Raw genomic sequence first — 21,236 nt, 5'->3', positions numbered from 1 at the left:
TCCGTCACCTGTCCCAGTGTCTCCTTATTGCCTCAGTGTCAATTTTGGTCTGATTGTGCTGTTGTGAATCACTTTGGGATGTTTTAGTATGATAAAGTGCTATATAAATGCAAAGTCCTGTTGTTGAAGGCTTGTTGTGGAATACACAATGGCAAGGTGGTAACCATCCTCCATTAGATTTGGAATATTACCAGGAGTACTGAAGTATATGAGTCAAGCTGCTTGACTGATCAGTGTATGGCCTGTTATTATTCAGGTACTGAGCACTCATTGTTGCAGCGTCAATTAAAATGCCAATCCCAGTGACTGTATGATTCATATCTATCAGTGAAGTGGTTGCTGAGATATTCAAGGGCATGCAAGGTGACCTGCTTCCTGCCTTGAATGATCATATGTTGCTTACTGGCCACCTGAGACTGAAGCAATTAAGCTGCTGGAGGTCAGTGCCTGTTGATTTCGGGTGAGCAGAGATGATACGTGAACCCGATCTCTGCCGTAAACCTGTGTTTTTTTTTTGACTGTGTTTGCTGTTTGGACCAGCTATAGAAGAAATTTGGGCAGGCACAATCCATTGTGGCTACATTTCAGTGCCAAGATGAAAAATCCCAGCGGTCTGCAGTGAGGAAGGAGAGGCCAGGGATGATGAGGAAAGGTGGTTGGGGGGTGTCGGTGCTGGTGAGGGTAAGCTTGGTCAGGGTGGTGAGGCAGTGGTAGGCCTCTTTATCTGAATTTTCCTTCAATCCCCACCACGATCCCATTTGATGACAGTTGGGACGGTGGAGGAGAATGTCCTTCCATTGCACCCCTTGTTTCTGCACTGAAGTCTTGACTTTTTGCAGTATGGTCTAATTCACGTCTGTAAAGCAATTCCATGGCGTTGTACAATCTGAATTCAAACCCTGCAGCACAGTTCAATTTCATAGCTGTTATGGTCATGCTCTACAAAATAAGAAATATATCCCACTAGTGCTCAAATTTGATATAAATACTACATCTGCTCTTGTCTCAGTTGGCTTGGTTATATTTAATCATTTTAAAATATGCACATATTTAACTTTGACTATTTGTTGATCTCTGAAAAGCACTTTATTAGAATAGAAATGTCTGGAAGTGCTGGAGCAAAGCAATAGGTACCTCAAATGGCACACTGCATGACTAACAGGTTCAAATTCTTAACCAAACCCTTTGCAGTGAGAGAATTCTAGAGAGGGAAGTGTTGCGCACTCTACACAGACCAAACACCACCTCTGTACTTTCCTGTGCTACTCTGAAGAGGTAACATAGATGTCACAAGGATTGACAGATAGAACGCATTAGGGCAAAGCCACTTCTCTAACCTTTCAGTAAGGGGTAGATATTGAGGGCGCAACACAAAGAAGAAATGACAACAGAGTTGGAGCAAATTTCAGCCCATTAGGGTAATTTCCATGATGCCTCAATGATGGTATGTAGCATGTATCAACTGCGCTCAGTTGGTAGCACTCTTGCCTCTGCGTCAGAAGGTTGTGGGTTCAAGTCATACTACAGGATTTGAGCACAAAAATCAAGGCTGACACTTCAGTGCAATACTGAGGGAGGGTTGCAATGCTGGAAGTGCCATCTGTTAGATGAGGCATTGAACTGAGGCCCCATCTACCCTTGAAAGTGGATGTAAAAGATCCCATGGCATGACTTTGAAAAAGAACAAGGGAGTTATCCTCAGCCTCCTAACCAATATTTATCCCTCAATGAACATCCTGAAAACAGATTATCGAGTCATTATCACATTGCTGTTTGTGGGAACTTGCTGTGTGGAAATTAGCTATCACATTTTCTACAACAGTGACTGCATTTCAAAAGTACATTGGTTGTCCTGTGATTGTGAAAGGCACTATATGAATGCAAGTCTTTCTTTGGTACATGTGGGGCTTAAAATGGAGTCAGAGTCCTTGTTCACCTGATGGAGAAAGTATTGATTTACTTAATATAAATAGAACAATTGTTTAAAACGAATTCGGCACCAAATCTCATGGACTTTAGACTAGGGAACATTCACACGATGCACCTCCACCAAATAAATTGGGGTGTGGGCCCCTGATTTGCTGCTGCAGTAGGCTATTTTAAAGTGAAATGACAGTTTCACGCTAGTACATGTTGGTTGTTTTGTTGTGTGTTTTAAATGACACTTTGCTATAGTTAGCTGTATGCAATGCTGGGTAGTCCACAGTTTCTTGGGTTTTGATACTGGCCATACTCTCCTTCATTGTTCTTGGTTGCTGCTGTCACTTAAATTGCAATCGGCCATTGACAGGTCGGCGGGTGCACAGCTGATTCAGCTGCACCCCCACCGACCTGAAAATGGAAATGACATGGGGTGACATCGGGAGTTCTACCGACGTCATCCCGCGTTATTTTACGCATCGGCAAGCGGGCCCTGCCCCGCTCACGGACTGGAAGATCCTGCCCTTAGTGTTTTTATTATAACTGGGATGAAATCCACAGCACTGAAGCGGGCCTTTCCCACAGCCCGCCTCTGCACCCCAACAGTCTCTATGGCTGCCTTTGAACACTTTTTGGGGTTGGCCAGCCTGATTGCAGCCTGCACCCATGCTCGCACCCGCACCCTCCTCCCCCTCCCCGCCCCCCACAATGAAAATCCTATCTTTGCTCTTTGCATGGAAGCAAGCATGCCAAGCTGGGAAATTTCCCAGCTCTTGCAACCCGCCTTGAAATTGAAAATCCAGCCCTTCATCCCCAAATGCAAGACATTACAGATTGAACCCACCTTAAGAGGAACTACAGCCCCAACTGATCTGAGTTTTAACTAACCAGAGTTCAAATCTTGCTGAGGCCCAAAGCTATAAAATTAAGCATAAGAAGTTGCTGCTTACTCAATGGTGTAAACCAACAGCCAACTCCACACTCTTGTTTGTTTATTTGCAAAAAACCATTTAGCTTGTGGATGATGGTGCTATGTGTACCAGGCAGCAGTCGGACCTAAGGTCAGGTGCTAATTCAAGGACAGGCATTTTGCTTTTAATTGAGTTTAGGATGTTCTTAAGTTTATGGAGGTGGAAAATGGGCACCCAGGGTACATCTACTGCAGCATAAATTTATTGCCACATAGTTTCCTGATTTTTCCCTGTTTTTTGTCAGGTTGAAATGAATGATGCTGTAACATCACTGTGCGATACTGCTGATGGGCATAGTGATCCCCTCCTGTGAAATTCCTCCACCTGCTATTTTGCTATTTTAATTAAGGTGCTAACCTCCTCTTAATATCGCAGAGAATAAACTTCATGTAAACACATTAACATGCACAGTACTAATATATAATGTGATTTCTGTCACTAAGTGTCTTATAATAGATGTAACAGCATAACTGTGACAAAACAGTGCACAGGGCCTCGCTTACATAATACAATTACTAACTCAGGTCCAGACACAAAGTAAACTCTCACTATTAAGGAATAGGAGTAGGAGTAGGCCATACAGCTCCTTGCACCTGCTCCACCATTCATGGCTGATCTTCTCCATCAATTCCACTTTATCGCCTTATCACTAGATCCCTTGATTCCCTTGGAGCTCAAAAATCTACCAATTTTGGGCCAATGATTGTAAAACCATTTTGGGGCTTCCCAGCCAAGTGGAAGCGGGTTCACCCCTGACTGTTAAACCACAAGGTGGGGTCACCGCCTCCATGCCAAATTCCAGATAATAATGAAGAAGTAATACTGTCATTCACTCTCACACTCTCAGCCACCAGTTCAGATACTGACACTGCCCATTTTTTAGAGGATTGCTTAGAGGCAGGATCTGCATATGGTGAGTCAATGGGCATAAATGGCTGCAGCCAAGGCAGGGAACAAGGGTAGTATCAGTGCCAATTTGCCAGAGGGTGAGGTTGCACATCAAAACATCGAACATAGGAGCCTGCTCTGCCATTCAATATGATCATGGCTGATCCTCTATCTCAACGCCATACTCCCGTTCTCTCTTCATACCCCTTGACGCCTTTAGAGTCTAGAAATCTATCTATTTCCTTCTTGAATATATTCAGTGATTAGGCCTCCACAGCCTTCTGTGGTAGGGAATTCCACAGGTTCACCACCCTCTCGGTGAAGAAATTTCTCCTCTCATCTCAGTCTTAAATGGCCTATCCCCTATCCTGAGACCCCTCGTTCTAGACTCCTCAGCCGGAGGAAACATCATCCCTGCATCCAGTCTGTCCAGCCCTGTCAGAATTTTATATGTTTCAGTGAGATCCCCTCTCATTCTTCTAAACTCCAGTGAATACAGGCCTAGTCGACCCAATCTCTCCTCATACCACAATCCTGCCATCCCAGGAATCAGTCTGGTGAACCTTCGCTGCACTCTCTCTATGGCAAGTATATCCTTTCTTTGGTAGGAGACCAAAGCTGCACACAGCACTCCAGGTATGGTCTCACTAAGGCCCTATACAGATGCAGCAAGACATCCTTACTCTTGTACTCAAGTCCTCTTACACTGACGAAGTCCTCTTGCCTTCTTAACTGCCTGCTGTACCTGCATGCTTGCTTGCAGTGTAATTGGTGTACAAGGACACCAAGGTCCCTTTATGCAGCAACATTTCCTAATCGATCACCATTTAAATAATACTCTGCCATTCTGTTTTTTCTACCGAAGTGGATAACTTCACACTTATCCAGGTTATACTGCATCTGACATGTATTTGTCCACTCACTCAACTTGTCTAGATTGCTTTGCAGCCTCGCTTTGAAGCCTCTTAACATGCTCCTCACCACTCACATTCCCACCTAGTTTCATGTCATCAGCAAACTTGGAAATTTTACATTTTGTTCCTTCATCCAAATCATTGATATGTATTGTGAATAGCTGGGGCCCAAGCACTGATCTCTGCGGCACCCCACTAGCCACTGCCTGCCACTCTGAAAAAGACCCATTTATTCCTACTCTCTGTCTGCCCACCAATTCTCAATCCATGCAATAATGAGTCATGTGGTCAGCAGGTAGTCCTTGTCACCCAGTTGACATCCTCTGGTTTGTCATGGTGGCTCAAATGCCGATGGTACAACAGACTGCCGCAGAATGAAGGCATAATTAACTGCTGCCAGGATATAGAACATTGACTAGCATGATGTGCTGAGCATGGTCACACTCTAGCTGGACTTAGAGAGAGTGGAATCCTTTCTGTCCTTTCTGACAGTACTACCTCTCTGGTTTAATATATGGCATCCACAAAGCATCACAAGTGCAGTTAATGGCAACCTGCACTATGAGAAAGTCTGCAATCCTCATGTAGCCATGTGCTTGCTCCATTTGTTTCTTTCTGGCAAGGGAGAATGAAATGTATGCAACTCTCCAAATACAGAGCCTCAGTAACCTTCTTGATGTAACTGTAGATATTTAGTAGATGCAGTAAATATCACCTACACCAGGTGGATGGAGTCTGACGCATAAAGATTGATGGCCACAGTCACCTTCGCACCTTCTGGCAATGCCATCCTTGCCCTGCTCTGAGGCTGCAGTTATGGCTGCAACAGGTGGCCGGTTTCAGTGAGGGCCTCTTTGTGAAGCAGAGATGTCTGACACAAGTTTTGCAGTGCATTTCAGGTAGAAAGACTGCTCCCTGAACATCCAGATGGATATGGCCTCCTGCTGAGATCCCTTCTCCCCCACTCCTCCTCCCTCTTCCAGCAGTTTATCCTGCTCTGTGTTGCTTCCTATTGTGCTGTAAGCCAAAGTGGATGAAAACTCCTCACCCATGCCTGGAAGCAAATATTTTGTCCAGAACCCTTGAAGTCAGGATCAAGTCTTGCAGCACCTGACACACCACTCCCCATAAATAACAGTACAAACTTCCAAACACTTCTACAAACTCAACTACAGTCAGTGGAAATCAATCAGCTACTAACCCCTGAAAGTAGCTGATGATTCCTTTAAATAGCACTGCTAGGTGGTGGGTATGGGGTCCTTTATGCTGCTGAGTATATGTTCAGCTGGGTGAGGTTAAAATATGGTGTTAGCTGGAGCATTGAGCCCCAAAATGGTACTGCTGGTATCAAATCAGTGGGGCACACTGCTTGATATCACAATCAGCCTATTCTGCACACTTCTACATAATTAAGATGGAATTCAGTGCGATCACACCAGAAGTGTGTGTGCGTAGTGCAGACACTATTTTAAAACAAGAACAGCAGCCATTGTATCAAAAAATGGGCACTCAATGCAACCAAATTTTGCAGCATCTTTGGTTTCTGTGCCCACCTTAAACATGTATCATTTAGATGGTAACGCCTCTCCTCATTTTAAAATGCATCATTTCACGTTTCTATGTGTTACATTTCAATTGCATGCATCTGCCTATTTTGCCAGCTTGTCTATGTCCTCCTGAAGCCCTCCTCACTGTTTACTACATTTGCAAATTTTGTGTCAGCTGTGAGCTTTGAAATTATGCCTTGCCTATACTCAAGTCCAGCTCATTAATATATATAAAGGGGAGCAGTAGTCCTGGTACCAATCCCAGGGGGAGACACAATTCCCTCAATCTGAAAAACAACCATTCATCACTACTTTCTGTCCCTTCACCAATTTCAGATCTATGCTGCCATTTCTCCTTTAATCCTATGTGCTTCAATCTTGCTATCATGTCTATTATCAAATTCTTATTGAAAGTCCAGAAACTCAACATCAATTAATTACCCTACCCCTATCAACATTCCTGTTACTTCAAAGAAAACCAGGCATGTCAGACACAATATGCCTTTAAAAAACCCATGCTTGCTGTCATTTATTAGCCCACATCTTTCCAAGTGACAATTAATTTTGTCCCAGTGTTCTAAAAGAATCCCCACCGCTGACACTAGACTGACTGAACTGTAGTTACAGGGTTTATCTAAATTTAAATAAACAGGCATCATTAGCATCATTTTAGGCTGAAAAGTGGACCACGATGTATGATGCCATTTTGACCCCTTGACAGTTTTACTGCTGATATGAGTCTTTCCTGCCAGGATATTACTCTTCATAATTGCAAGTGACCTTTCAACTTACCCAAAATTACTTGGGAGAAGCTGTCCTTTTAGTGACTTGCAAACCGCACTCAAGTCTCCATTTGGTTTGTCATGTGACCAGCACAGGTGCCCTGTTTACTGTCAGAAGAGATGAAGTGGACCCTGTGGCTCTTCCGGTGAATTCTTTGCTGCTGTTTGGCCTTCAGCCTCATATTGATGAATTTGAGGAGTCACTTCAGTAACCTCTGTTGGTAAACATCAAAGCAGTTTTGTTCTCCAATGAAGGGTTTCGCCTTTCAATGGGACTGGATGGGGTTTGGGGGGGTGGGTGGGATGGTCACTGTAATCTCAATGCAGCGTGTTAGTGTTCACTGGGATAAGAAAGGCCACAAACATTGTATTTTTAAAGCTCTGATTAAATGAAGTTGTCAGAACCATTCCAGAGTTCCCTAAGCAGATAGTTTCAAATGATTTTTCTCATCACCTATAATATGCATATCACCATGGAAATCAGATTGGCTTCACTTAACACAGCTCATGTTTCAAGTTCTGAATAACCACAGATACCTGAATGGAATAGTGAAAGAATTAAACGAAGGAATGCAGCAGGTCCGAGCGCCGCATTCCCTGGGCTGTGACAAAGTTGGTCAGAATCTAAAGAATGATAGAGAATGACTAAAAGGTGAATCAGGAGAAAGAATTAGAGTATGAGGGGAAGCTAGCTAGAAATGTAAAAACGGATAGCAAGAGTTTCTATAGATATTTAAAAAGGAAAAGAGTAAGTAAAGCGAGTGTTGGTCCTCTAGAGAGTGAGAATGGGGAGCTAATGGTGGATAATAAGGAAATGGCGGATGAAATGAACAAATATTTTGCTTCTGTGTTCAAGATAGAGGATCCAAAAAGCATTCCAGTAATAGCTGCTAATCAGAAGGTGGAAATAAGAGAGGAACTTGGTGAAATGACAATCACTAGGGAAGTGGTACTGAGCAAACTGATGGAGCTGCGGGCTGACAAGTCTCCGGGTCCTGATGGACTTCATCCTAGGGTCTTAGAAGAGGTGGCTAATGAGGTAGTAGATGTGTTGGTGTTAATTTTCCAAAATTCACTAGATTCTGGAAAGGTTCCATCAGACTGGAAAATAGCAAATATAACCCCTCTATTCAAAAAGGGAGGGAGGCAGAAAACAGGAAACTATGTCAGTTAGCTTGACGTCTGTCATGGGCAAGGTGTTAGAATCAATCATTAAAGAAGTTATAGCTGGGCACTTAGAGAAACTCAAGGTAATTGGGAAGAGTTGGCATGGTTTTGTGATAGTAAATTATCATGGAGTTCTATGAAGGAGTAACATGCGCTGTGGATAGAGGGGAGTCTGCAGACATGCTGTATTTGGATTTCCAGAAGGCATTTGATAAAGTGCCACTTCAAAAGTCATTGCAGAAAATAAAGGCTCATGGTGTAGGGGGTAACATTTTAACCTCGATAGAAGATTGGTTGGCTGGCAGAAAACAAGGAGTATGCATGAATGGGTCTTTATCTGATTGGCAGGATGTGATGGGTGGAGTCCTGCAGGGGTCTGTGCTGGGGTCTCAATTTTTTACAACTTACATCAATGACTTAGATGAGGGGAGCGAAGGCAAGGCAGCTAAATTTGCAGACATCAGAAAGATAGGCATGCTGCAAAGAAGACATAAGGAACATTGAAACAGGAGAAGTCCATTCTGCCCATCGGTCCTTCTCCGCCATTCAATCTGATCATGGCTGATCGAACACTTCAATGCCTTTTACCCACATTATCCCCATAACCCTTAACGTTATTGTTAATCAGAAATCTATCAATCTCTGCCTTAAACATACTCAATGACTGAGCTTCCACGGCCCTCTGGGGTAGAGAATTCCAAAAATTCACAGCCCTCTGATTAAAGAAATTTCTCCTCAATCCTAAGTGGCTTTCCCCTTATTCTGAAATTGTGTCCCCTGGTTCTAGACTTCCCAACCAGGGGAAACGTCTTACCTGCATCTATCCTGTCTATTCTTTTAAGTATTTTGTATATTTCAATGAGATCACCTCTCATTCTTCAAAACTCTAGTGGATACAGGCCCAATTTCCCCAATCTCTCTTCATAAGACAGACCTGCCATCCCCGGAACAAGTCTGGTGAACCTTCATTGCACTCCCTCTATGGCAATAATATCCTTCCTGAGGTAAGGGGACCAAAACTGCACACAGTACTCCAGGTGCGGTCTAACCAGTCTTCTATACAATTGAAGCAAGACTTCACTACTCCTGTACTCAAATCCTCTAGCAATAAAGGCTAACATTCCATTAGCCTCCTAATTGCCTGCTGCACCTGCATGTTAACTTTTAGTGACTTATGGACAAGGACACCCAGGTCCCTTTGTACATCTACACTTTCTAATCTCTTACCATTTAGGAAATACTCTGCCCACCTGTTCCTTCTACCAAAGTGGATAACCTCACATTTTTCCACATTATATTCCATCTGCCATGTTCTTTCCCACTCACTAAGTCTGTCCAAATCCTCCTGTAGTGCTTTACATCTTCCTCACAACCCACATTCTGACCTAGTTTTGTATCACCCGCGAACTTGGAAATATTATATTTGGTCCCCACATCCAAATAGTTGAAATATATTGCGCACACCCAGGGCCAAGTACTGATCCTTGGGGTAGTCCACTAGTCACAGTCTGCCAATGCGAGAATGACCCATTAATTCCTACTCTCTGTTTTCTGCCTGTTAACCAATCCTTAATCCAAGCCAGTATTTTGCCTCCTATTCCATATGCTTTAATTTTGCTAATCAACCTCTTGGGGGGGACTTTATCGAAAGCCTTCTGAAAATCCAAGTACCTCCACCAACTCTCCTTTATCAATTTTGTTAGTAACATCCTCAAAAAAACTCCAACAAGTTCATCAAACATGATTTCCCCATTCGCAAATTCATGCTGGCTATGCCCAATCAGATCATGATTATCCAAGTATCCATTTATCACATCATTTATAATAGATGCTAGCATTTTCTCTACTACTGATGTAAGGCTAACAGGTCTGTAGTTCTGTTTTCTCTCTCCCTCCCTTCTTAAATAGTGGGTTGACATTTGCTACTTTCCAACCTTCAGGAACCATTCCAGAATCTATAGAATTTTGGAAAATGATCACCAATGCATCCACTATCTCTATAGCAACCTCTTTCAACACTCTGGGATGCAGAATATCAGGTCCCAGGGACTTATCAACTTTCAGCCCCATTAATTTCTCCAATACAACCATCTTACTTATACTAATTTCCTTCAACTCCTCATTCTCCCCAGTCCCTTGGATCTCTAAATCTGGGAGATTCCTTGTATCTTATTCAGTGAAAACAGACACAAAGTAATCATTTAGCTTCTCTGCCATTTCTCTTTTCTCCATTATGAATTCTCCTGGCTCTGCCTGTATTGGACCCACATTTGTCTTAGTCAAACTTCCTTTTTACATACCTATAGAAGTGTTCACAGTCCGTTTTTATGTTTTTTGCTAGATTGCATTCATATTCTATTCTCCATTTCTTTACCAGTTTCTTGGTCTTCCTTTGCTGTATTCTAAAAACCCCTCAATCCTTCTGGCAACTATAAGCCTTTTCTTTCAATCTTATACAATCCACAAGTTTGCAGACAGATATAGATAGGTTGAGTGAGTGGTCAAAAATCTGGCAGATGGAGCATAATGTGGGAAAATGTGAAGTTGTTCACTTTGACAGGAAGAATTAGAAAGCAGAGTATTACTTAAATGGAGAACGACTGCACAATTCCGAGCTGCAGAGGGATCTAGGTGTTCTAGTGCATGAGTCACGAAAAGTTAGTATGCAGGTACAGCATTTAATTAAGAAAGCTAATCAATGCTATCCTTTATTACAAGAGGTATTGAACATAAAAGTAAGGGTGCTATGCTTCAGTTATGCAGGGCATTGGTGAGACCACATCTCGAATACTGTGTGACGTTTCGGCTTCCTTATATAAGGAAGGATGTAAATGTATTGGAGATGGTTCAGAGGAGTTTACTAAATTGATACTTGGAATGAGCGGATTGTCTTATGACAATAGGTTGGACAGACTGGACTTGTTTTCACTGGCGTTTAGAAGAGTGAGAGATGACTCTTATCAACCACACAAGTGTCAGGCAATGACCATCTACAACAAGAGAAAATCTAACCATCATCTCTTGAAGTTCAATAGCACTGAATCCCACACTATCAACATCCTGGGGGTTACTATTGACCAGAAACTGAACTGGACTAGCCATATAAATACTGTGGCTACAAGAGCAGGTCAGAGGCTAGGAATCATGCGACGAGTAACTCACCTCCTGACTCCCCAAAGCCTATCCACCATCTACAAGGCACAAGTTAGGAGTATAATGGAATACTCCCCATTGCCTGAATGAGTGCAGCTCACACAACACTCAAGAATCTTGATGCCATCCAGGCCAAAGCAGCCCACTTGATTGGCACCACGTCCACAAACATTCACTTCCTCCGCCACCGACGCACAGTAGCAGCAGTGTGTACCATCTACAAGATGCACTGCAGGAATTTATGAAGGGTCCTTCAACAGCAACTTCCAAACCCACGACCATTACCATCTAGAAGGACAAGGGCAGCAGGTAGATGGAAATACCAGGAATTTCCCCTCCAAGTCACTCACCATCCTGACTTGGAAATATATCGTCGTCCCTTCACTGTTGCTGGGTCAAAATCCTGGAACTCCCTCCCTAACAGCACTGTGGGTGTACCTACACCACATGGACTGCAGCTGTTCAAGAAGGTAGCTCACCACCACCTTCTCAAGGGCAACTAGGAATGGGCAATAAATGCTGGACCAGCCAGCGAAGTCCACATCCCATGAATGAATAATAAAAAAGCTGATTGAATTATATAAGATCCTGAATGGTCTTGACAAGATGGACGTGGGAAGGATATTTCCTCTTGTGGGTAAATCCAGAACTAGGGGGCACTGTTTTAAAATTAGGGGTTGCTCTTTTAGGACAGAGATGAGGAGAAATGCTTTCTCTCAGAGGGTTGTGCAACTTTGGGACTCTCTGCCCCCGAAGGTGGTGGAAGCGGGTTCATTGAATATTTTTAAGGCAAAGGGAGATAGGTTCTTGTTCGGGAAGGAAATCAAGGGTTATCGGGGTAGATGGGAATGTGAAATTCGAAATACAAACAGATCAGCCATGATCTTATTGAATGACGGAGCAGGCTTGAGGGGCCGAATGGCCTTCCTCTGCTCCTATTTCAAATGTTCATATGTTCATAAAGTTGACTTACTGGCTAAGTAAAATGTCACCCTCAGGGGTGAATGTATAATGGCTGCTGCATTTATAAAATGTGTTTCGCATATGAAGCAAGAATTGCCAACTGTGCCCTAAAGTATGAGATCAAGAACCCGTTGTGAAACCAAGCTTGATCTGTCACCCAGGAATGGGTTCACCCTGAACTGGGCCAGACACTGTTGGCTTTTTTTCAAACAGTGCAACACCTAAGCATTTTATAAAAAGCAAACTGGGCACGTTTTCAAATATGTATCACCAGCCTCACTTGCTGGCCTGAAGCACTTTGAAATCATGAGAACTTTGTTGGCAATTTTCAGTCCATAAGATTTCAGCAAAAGAAATTTTACTTTTGATTTCTTGGTCTCTGCAGCAGGCAGATGAGCCTCCCCTGTGATAGCAAACACCGGCCCTTAAAAAGTCTAAAATGGGAGCCTAATATTTTATTTCTCTGTTTGTGATGTGGAGGTACTCATCAGTAAAATTATTAAGCTTCAATGACTATTTGCCAGCAAAGCAAAGGGCAAAATTCAAATCATGATGCCACTCCACTCCATCACTGTCCTGCCATCTGTTTGGTTGTGAACCTAGCGGATGTCAAATCTACTCAGAAGGGACCGAGCTAGTGAAACCAGGCCATCTTTCCTAATGAGAGAAAATAGAGCTCTTTTGTAACAAATCCATTAGGTTACGGATTCGTAGGCAACAGTCTTACCTTGTACTTCATCGCATAAGCGTTGGAATTATATTACAAAAAAGAAATTGAGAATACAAGATGGGTCATATTAGGCATTGGGTTTTATAGTGGGTGGGATATTTTCATACTGGGAACTTAGATCCAGATTTAGGGGAGATGATGGCATAGTGGTTACATTGCTATAGTAATCCAGAGGCCAAGCCTATGCTCTGGGGACCTGGGTTCAAATCCCAGCATGGCAGCAGTGGTGAAATTCAATAAATAAATCTGGAATTGAAAGCTAGTCTCAGTAATAATGGCCATGAAACCATTGTCGATATGCTGTTAAAAGCAATTTGGTTCACTAATGCTCTTTAGGGGAAGAAATCTGCCATCCTTTCCTGGACTGGCCTACATGTGACTCTAGGCCCGCAGCTTTGTGGTTTAATATTAACTGCCCTCTGAAATGGCCTAGCAAGCCACTTAGTTCAAGCGCAATTAGGGATGGGTAATGAATGCTGGCCTTGTCAATGACACCCATATCCCAAAAAGGAAAAATAAAATCAAGCACATTGTTGGGGTGAAAACCTCTCCAACGGCTCACAAATTCAAATCAGGATGCCACTCCACTCCATCACTGTTCTGCCATCTGTTCGGTTGTGGACCTGGTGAATGTCAAATCTGCTCAGAAAGGACCGATCTAACACAGCACTAATTGGCAACTACCGACGCAGAGGCCTCAGGAGAGCTGGTATGGGAAAATGTATTGACATGAGTGGAGTGGCATGAGCTTTACTGACGGGGCGGAAAAGAAGAACATTCCTCTGAATTAATTGTGTGGAGGTACAGTGATCAAAAGAGCAAATAGAATGTTGGCCTTTATCTCAAGGGGCACTGGAATTCAAAAGGTGCAGAAGTGATGCTTCAGTTATACAGGGTCATGTACAGACCCCACCTGGAATTCTGCATTCAGTCCTTGAGCACCAAACCATAGGTAAAATATATAAGTGCAGATTCACCAGCCTAAAAGCAAACCGAAAGGGTTAGATTATGAGTACAGGTTGCATGAGGTTTATATTCCCTTGAGTTCTGATGGTTGAAGAGTGATCCAATCAAGGTGTTTAAAATGATGTAGGGATTCAGTCAGGTAGATATATAGAGGAATTCAAAACACGAGACCACATTAGAGCTGGAACATTTAACAGTGAAATCAGAAAGTACTTTACTCACAAAGGATAGTGGAAATTGAAACAGGCTCCACAAAAGACTGTGGATGTTGAGTCAACTGAAATTTTCAGGACTGCCATGAATGAATTTTTGTTGGCTGAGGTATCAAGTGATATGGAGCAAAAGCAGGCAAATGGAGTTGAGATATAAATTATTGGTTCTGGGGGATCTGGAACCAGGGGACTGTGGTCTCAGAATAAGGGGCAGTCCATTTAGGTCTGAGATGAGGAATTTCTTCATTCAGCGGGTGGTGAATCTTTGGAATTCTTGGCCTCAGGGGGCTGTGGAGGCTCGGTCATTGAGTATGTTAAGGACTGAGATTTATAGATTCCTATGTATTAAAAACATCGAGGGATACAGGGGTTGTGCAGGAAAATAGTGTCGAAGTAGAAGATCAGTCATGATCTCACTGAATGGCAGAGCAGGCTTGAAGGGCTGAATGGTCTACCTCTCCTATTTCTTACGCTCTTATCTATAATCTAATTCAATGCCAAAATAGGCATAAAGGGCTGAATGGTCTACTCCCTTTCCTATGTTCTTATACCTAATGTGGAAGTGATTATTGTTGAACTGGAATATGTTCTATCAACTTGAGAACCACAGAAAAATCATCAATAAGTTATGTAAAGCTTCTGTGTAAATGCAAACACACATACGTACATATTCACCAAATCTGAAGGATTAAGAATCAGTGTTATTGATCATGACTGTTTTATGATCATGTCATAGAAACAACATGGTGTACTGCTCACTTTAACTTGTATTTGTAAATGATCCAGGAAATGCATAGAAAATAGAACACCAGGGCATATTGGGGGACAGAGATCACAGAATGCATGATCTGAGAGTCAGATGTACCTGAGATCAGGCATCAGGTAAATAACTTTAAAAGAGCTGATTTCAATGAAATTTAATTAAGGTGTATAAATTAATGATGGTCTAAATAAAGTGGATAGGAAAGACCTATTTTCATTAGCAGAGAGGTAAATAACCAGGGGGCATAGGATTAAAGTCATTGGAAAAGAATCAGACAGAAGTTCAGGAGAAATATTTTCACCTAGAGCATAGTGAGGTTTAGAACTAACTGCCTGATAAGGATGGTAGAGACAGAAACACCTATCACATTTAAAAAGTATACGGATATACATTTGAAATGTTGTAGCCTGCAATGTTAAGGACCACGAGGTGGAAAGTGGGATCAGGCTGGATAGCTCTTTTTCTGCTGGCACAGATAGGAAGGGTCAAATGGCCCCTTTCTGTGCCATAAATTTACTATATGTCTAATGAAAGCAAATACATGTGTGGAGTTTGTTTAACAAAATTTCACCAGGGAACAAGTGGAGTACCACTAAAGGTATAATACAGAACAGATAGGCATGAATTTTCACAGTGATGGAGAGGGTATCCGGCTTAGCCAAAATAGCACTGAAGCCCTGATGCTTGACGTCCCACCCCAGAACCCTGCACCCACCAATTTTGTTGGGTTGAGGGGGGATGGTGGTGGTGGCGGGGAAATAGGACCAGGTTGTAGTTTGCATGTCCTATGTCTCCTGGTTATTTACCTCTCTGCTAATGGAAATAGGTTTTTCCTATCTATTTTATTTAGACCCCTCATAAATTTATACACCTTAATTAAATTTCACTGAAATCAGCTCTTTTAAAGTTATATACCTGATGCCTGATCTCAGGTACATCTGACTCTCAGATCATGCATTCTGTGATCTGAGACCACTGCAGACAGCCTAGACAAATATAGGAAGTACAGGGACGAAGTAATAAAGGAAATAAGAAATTCAAAGAGAGGGCATGAAGAAAGATTAGTAAGTAAAGTTAAAGATAACCCAAAGATGTTTTACCAATACATTAATGCTAAAAGGTTAGCTAAGAAAAAATTGGGACCTATCGGAGGTGAAGATGGAAACTTGTGTGTAGATGCAGAGGCTGTGGGAAGGGTTTTGAATGAATATTTTGTCTCCATGTTTACAAAGGAAAGGGAGATTGTAGATATAGTAGTCCAGGAGGAACACTGCGAGATATTGGACGGGATAGTCATAAAGAGAGAGGAAGTACTGGAAGGGTTGAAATCCTTGAAAGTTGATAAGTCACCAGGGCCAGATGGATTGTTTCCGAGGCTGCTGAAGGAAGTCAGGGAGGAGATAGCAGATGCTATGAGGATGATTTTCCAATCTTCACTAGACACAGGGGAGGTACCGGAGGACTGGAGAAATGCAAATGTAGTTCCATTGTTTAAAAAGGGATCAAAGGAAATGCCAAACAATTATAGGCCAGTTAGTCTTACATCGGTGGTGAGCAAATTAGTAGAATCAATCCTGAGAGATAGGATTAACTGTCATGTGGAAAGGCATGGACAAGTTAGGGGCGGTCAGCATGGATTTGTTAAAGGAAGGTCTTACCTTACAACTTCGATTGAATTCTGAGGAAGTGACAAGAAGGGTTGATGAAGGTAGTGCAGTGGATGTTGTGTACATGGATTTTAGCAAGGCATTTGACAAGGTCCCACATGGCAAATTGGTCAGGAAAGTAAAAGCCCATGGGATTCAGGATAATGTGGCAAACTGGATAAAAGGTTGGCTTTGTAACAGGAAACAAGGGTAATGGTCAATGGATGCCCTTGCGAATGGAAAGTTATCTCAAGTGGTGTTCCACAGGGCTCGGTGTTGGGACCCTTGCTATTTGTGTTATATATTAATGATTTGGACGTGAACATGGGGGGCATGATTGGGAAATTTACAGATGACACAAAGTTTGGCCAAGTAGTGGATAGTGTAGAGGATAGCCATAATCTCCAAAACAATATAGATGGATTGGTGGAGTGGGGGGTAAAGTGGCAGATGGATTTTAACATAGAGAAATGTGAGGTCATACATTTAGGGAGGTCAAACAGTTACAGGGATTACACAATAAATGGGAATATACTAAGAGGGGTAGATGAAGTGAGAGATCTTGGCATACAAGTACACAGGTCCCTGAAGGCAGCAGTTCAAGTAGACAAGGTTCTAAAGAAGGCATATGGAATTCTCTCCTTCATTGGCAGAGGTATAGAATATAAAAGTAAGGATATGATGTTGGAATTGTATAAAACACTGGTGAGGCCACAACTGGAGTATTGTGTGCAGCTCTGGTCACCACATTACAGGAAGGAAGTAATAGCTCTGGAGAGAGTGCAGAGGAGGTTTACAAGAATGTTGCCAGGGTTAGAAAAGAGTAGCTATGAGGAGAGATTGGATAGGTTGGGGTTATTTTCCTTAGAACAAAGAAGGCTGAGAAGTGACTTGATTGAGGTGTACAAAATTATGAGGGGAATAGATAGAGTGGACAGGATAAAATTGTTTCCCTTGACGGAGAATTTTAGAACCAGGGGACATAGGTTCAAGATAAGTGGCAGAAGGTGTAGGGGGGACATGAGGAAGAACGTTTTTACGCAGAGGGTAGTTGGTGTCTGGAATTCGCTGCCCAAGTTGGTGGTAGAGGCAGAAACTTTAAACTCTTTTAAAAAGTACCTGGATCTGCACCTAAAGTGCTGTAAGCTGCAGGGCTATGGGCAGGGTGCAGGAAGGTGGGATAAGAAAGGGCACAAGGGTGTCCTCGGGCTGGCATGGACAAGATGGGCCGAATGGCCTCCTTCTGTGCTGTAACTTTTCTATGGTTCTATCTCTGTCCCCCAATATGCCCTGGTGTTCTATTTTCTATGCATTTCCTGGATCATTTACAAATACAAGTTAAAGTGAGCAGTACATCATGTTGTTTCTATGACATGATCATAAAACAGTCATGATTAATAACACTGATTCTTAATCCTTCAGATTTACACAGAAACTTTACATAATTTATTTAAAAGTGCAGCTGTCATCAAATCGATCCAATTTTTGTTAGTGATATGTCCAAAATACAGTTTGTGGACTTTACAATTTTCAAGAGAAATTTACTGGAATTCTTTGGAAAGGTAGGGTGTCCTTTTGTAGAGGTAAGGCACACTTTTGGGAGAGGTCAAGTGCCCTTTGGGATTATTAAAATTAGACTTGAAAGTGTGTAAAAAGTGGATAAACTCATTGGAATTGCCAAGCTGTCAAGACATTTAAATCTCCTGACCTTTAAATGAAAAAAAATCTGTTGTTTAAAAAAATGAAGGCTTGCTATTTCACTCTGCCTATTGACATAAGCCTGAGGATTGTCATTATAGGACTTGTGCTGCATGACTGGTTCCACAACCTATCATTATCACAATGGAGTGCTTATCAGTTCAGTTTGACTCCAAGCAATTATAGGGTCTTTGATGTGGGGCTATGAATAGAAGTCCATATTTTTATAAGGGATAAGCAGTTGGAGGAATTTAAATGTGAATGGGTTTTTATCAATGCAATTGTTCTTTTTAAAATAGTGAATTCATCAATAGACACCTAGAACTTTATTTCATCTCAACATGGGTCCTGAGGTAGTCCCATGGTGGTAGTGGGTGAGTTGGCATAGAGGGTGAAAGGGCAAAAGGTGGTGGTGAGATGGGCCTGGGTTGGCATTATGTTGGCATAGGTGCTATAAAGGACCATGGGGATGGGTAGAAGGGCATAGGTTAGCATATGGGATATGAAGGGCCATAGGGATGGATAGAGGAGTGTAAGTTCACATGGCAGGTTTGAGGGGGTATGGGGGGGGGTGGGGGTGGGCCTAAGCTAGCATGGGTTGACATGGATGGGGCATTGAGATGGTGTGGGTTATGAGGGGTGAGAGATAAAGACTTGTTCTTTGTTTTTTTTTAACAGCTGGAACAAAGTGCCATAGCACCGAGGCAGACCATTAAGACAGCCTGTCTCCACATCCAGCAGCCCTTGAAGCTGCCTCCTGACTGTTTCTGGGGGTGGTGAGCCTGACTCCTCTTAACACCCACCCCACTGGAATGAAAATAAGACCTTCCAGGGCACTTTCTCCCGAGTCAGAGAACGCTGGAAAAGTCAGCGGGTGTGACAGAATCTGTGGAGAGAGAAACAGAGTTAACGTTTCGAGTCTGTATGACCCTTCTTCAGAGCTTCAACGGGATGAGCCCTGACTGCTTGGACTGAGTGCCTTGCGGCTCGAGGGCCACGACTCGGATGTGCCCTGCAAGGTGTTCCTCAGCTGGGGTTGGCCAGGCTGCAATGGTGCTGGAGGTAGAGAATGGACGAATCAATGCTCCCCTGTCCTTTCAGGAGAAGATGAGCCATAACCATGCCGAGGGGGTCGCGTACAGGCGGAGGCCCGTCCAACCTGCTGCTGCTCAGCAGGTTCGAGCAGGACGCCCTAGAGCTCGAGAGCCGACATGCTCCCCATGCAACTGGGCGTGGAGAGGCGGGGATGCCAAACAAAGGTAAGAGCGCAGTGCACAGAGATGAGAGTTTTGGATTCTGCAACCATTCTAGTGTAGTCTTTTCAATAATGGGAGCCTCAAACCTGGAGCCCCCATTGATCATTGGAAGACGATGGCACCATGATGTAGATCTCCATTGTCTCACCAGGGTGCCTGGCATGCACAGTGACTGTGTGATGACTTTAACTGATGACATGTCCTTGTTCTCCCTTTTGGGTTCGCCAGCACGCACTCGCTCTCTGGACCCCAAAGGGCCACCCCTGACGTGGGAGGACCAGCAGGCTTCACTTGCACCTGCATCACACCCGCTATCTGAAACAGGCGCCAGCGCAGATACCAGCACCTCGGTGGGCATTAGATCGACGGCTAGAATGTCGGTGCACATTGGTGAGGGCACTTCACAGTCGCTTGAGGTGCAGGCAAAGGCATAGAATGTCCAGGGTGCCGCCAGTTGGAGGAATGCTGGGGACCAGGACGATATTCAGTCGAAGGCAGATGATGAGCCAGCCAACGTGAATCACTCAGCGCTGCCGGAGTGGGGGTGGGAGGAGGGCGCGTGTGGAAGTTTGCGCATGCGCACAGGTGCGCGCACTGAAAGCTCCCTGAAGGCACAGGAGCTGAAGATTTATAACATTCAAAATAAAGATTTAAAAAATAAGGTAAACATGTCCCCACTCATGTGACTCTGTCACATGTGTAGGGACATGTTATAAAGGAGATTTAAACATTTTTATTTTATTTTTATTTCCTGTTGGAAATCTCATCCCGCCCGTGGGTGAGGTTTCATAAAAAATCCAAAGACCGCTTGGCCTTTTCGTCCACCCGCCAACCAAACGGTTGTACGGGCAGCAAAAAATATGATTTTATTAATTGATTAAGGGTCTTAATAGGCCTCTTAATTGTCAGTGGGTGCGCTGCCGCCTCTCGCGTGCACCTGCCGAGCGAAATATCGCGAGAGTGTGAGATGAGGTCGGGACGCTTGCCCAACGTCATCGGACACTATTTTCCTCTCACTTGGGTCGAGCGTGCGCCTGCCCAACAAGGGAAAAATTCTGCCCGATGTGTTTTTACTCTGACCTTAACGGAGGTGTAACTGGTAGTTAGATTAACTAGGGGAGCTAGGAGTTATCATAGTAGTAATTTGTAAACCTATGTATGTGCTTAAAATCATTTGATTTATTAATAAAGGTTTAATTTAGTTTTGTATAAAACCTCTAAGATTTATTGGCCTTCTTTTTACTGAATTCAAAGCCCGCATCTTGAAATAAGTACAAATTGCAAATAGTTGTGGCAGCTGCTTCAAGTTTCCCTCTGGGATTTGGGCAGCTTGGCATTTACCATCCACCTGCAATAACAGGAGACCATTTGGCTATTGTGTCCGTGATGGCTTTCTGCAAGAGCGACTCAGCAAGTCCTACTCCCCACATTTTCCATAAAACCTGCAAATTCAGAGGCTGGAATACTGTCCCCACTCACAAACGCTGTTGTCAGTTGGGTTCTAAATCAAGCATATCATACGATGAAGTGGAAGCTCTTGAAGCCAGACCCATTTTTAAACATGAAGAGAAAGGAGCTAACAGCTGAAAGCTGAGATAACATAGCTGAGAATTACATTTCAATAGTGCCCCCAGGGCTGGGATACTGAGAGTCTTTGGAA

General features: G+C 43.2%; 1 protein-coding gene across 3 annotated transcripts in view; it reads right to left on the bottom strand.

The window, feature by feature from the left end:
- The window catches only part of shtn3 (shootin 3), a 136,215-nt gene that overhangs the window by 63,570 nt on the left and 51,409 nt on the right, over positions 1-21,236 (bottom strand). The window lies entirely within an intron of this gene.

This window comes from Cetorhinus maximus, chromosome 10 (genome assembly GCF_964194155.1).
Source record: "Cetorhinus maximus chromosome 10, sCetMax3.hap1.1, whole genome shotgun sequence".
NCBI classification, from domain to species: Eukaryota; Metazoa; Chordata; class Chondrichthyes; order Lamniformes; family Cetorhinidae; genus Cetorhinus; species Cetorhinus maximus.
This window is presented reverse-complemented; position numbering and strand designations above follow the sequence as displayed.